We start from the raw sequence: 1,872 nt of genomic DNA, 5'->3' as shown, positions 1-1,872 counted from the left end.
CCCTGGACAGCAATTGGCCAGCAGCCATCTCTGCAGTCCTGAACCCAGTCCAGCGCCAGAGCGATTACCGCCATCCCACACTCATCCAAGCGCTCTCTCCAGCATCCAGGACACAGACTCCAGCCCAACGTGCAGCCAGAGAGGGCCAGAGCTTGCTGCCTCCATCCCCCAAGAATGGCCCTTGGATGCCTTGTCAAGCCACCTGCAAGAACACCCTGGCCACAGTTTCCCCATCCCCTCCGTGCACCACCAAGGCCCCCAGAGACCAGCTATTGGCCAGCATTATTGCTGCCATTGTGCAATCCATCATTTGTGTGGTCATGTTGGAGTTCCCTCCCTCCAAGTGCATGACCAATCCATACTGGCCCAAGCAATCAAGTTCTCCATTATCTTTGCAGGTGGTCAGGGAAGGTACAGCACAGGCAGTGACAGTGTGAGCTTTACCCACACTATCCCATCCATGTGCCTCAACCTTGACCTGGAGGGACCACGTCTAGAGGCCTATACCATCCAAGGACAGTATGCCATTCCACAGCCAGATTTGACCAAGCTGCACCAGTTGGCAATGCAACAGTCTCATTTTCCTATGACACATGGCAGCACTGGTTTCAGTGCAGGTTTGAATGCATCTACTCAGACTACTTCTCATGAACTCACCATTCCAAAGGATTTGATTGGCTGCACATCAAGGTGCCAAAATCAATGAGATTCTTCATTTGTTGGGGCACAGATCAAAATTTCGAACCCAGTGGAAGGATCTACTGATCCTTCCCTGGATCTGCTGCCCGCATTAGCCTGGCTCAGTATCTAATCAAAGTCAGGATTTCCTCGGAGACTGGTGGCATGGGGATCAGTAGAGCAATGCAGATTCATCCATAATCCCTTTCTGCTGTTCACCACCACCCATGATCCATCTGTGTAGTTTATGAATAGTCAGCGATTCCAGGTTGCAAATAGTTAAATAGTTAATTAAAGCGAATTAATTCCTGTCTCTGTTCAGCTGTTAATTCTGAGATCCATATTTAGTTTTATAAGCTTCTTCATTTTTTTTTTTTTTGCTCATGAATTTTTCTGTTTGTCACAGAAACTCCACAAATGGGTTTATCTAGGTTGGCCTTGGCTTCTGCATTCCTGGCTCCAAATGGTTCCTGATGACAGCTCTTTCCTCCCAATTCTCTAGGAAGGGGAAAGATGGCCAAAGGGGGAGAGAGGATTCTTCTTGTTTCCCTTAAGACATTTCCATATTTGTAAAATACAAAGTGAAATTGGAACTGTTGTTAAAAAAAAAAAAGATTCCAGATGCTCTGAGTTCCAAGAACAGCCACTGTGAACAGCCTATGCTTGGTGTCACTCTTCTTTCTAGTAGGCTAGGAGGGGTTTTGTGCATCCAGATTGAGGCTGAGGTAGGCCAGGTTGGCCTTATTTTAAGGCAAGGGTTCCTAGCAGATGAGGCAACAGTGATGGGACTGTAGATTGCACCTCCAGCTCCAAGCTAATGCTCATCAAAATACCTGTTTTGAAGTGACCACTGTGCGACTCAATGTGGGGGACTTAGAACCATGAGGGAAGCCCAAACTCTGTGCTCATTTTGACATGAGCCTCTCCCTATTTGCCCTGTGCACTCTTTGGGAGAGACATTAGTAGGTTCCAGAATGCAGCCAGGTGTGGCAATATTCCTTAAGTAATTTCAGGATTATTCACAGATTGACAGATTTGCCCTAGGGTATTTTTTTTCTTTTCAAGAAAATAGAAAAAAAAAAAGTTTATCACTGAATTTTTGAGTTCTTGAGGTCAAGGAGAAGGGTTAATAATCTTTGTTTAATCCACATATAGTGGTCACAAACCTTATTTTTACACTAAAAATATTGTACT

Source organism: Urocitellus parryii, chromosome 11 (assembly GCF_045843805.1).
Source record: "Urocitellus parryii isolate mUroPar1 chromosome 11, mUroPar1.hap1, whole genome shotgun sequence".
In the NCBI taxonomy this organism is placed as follows: Eukaryota; Metazoa; Chordata; class Mammalia; order Rodentia; family Sciuridae; genus Urocitellus; species Urocitellus parryii.
This window is presented reverse-complemented; position numbering follows the sequence as displayed.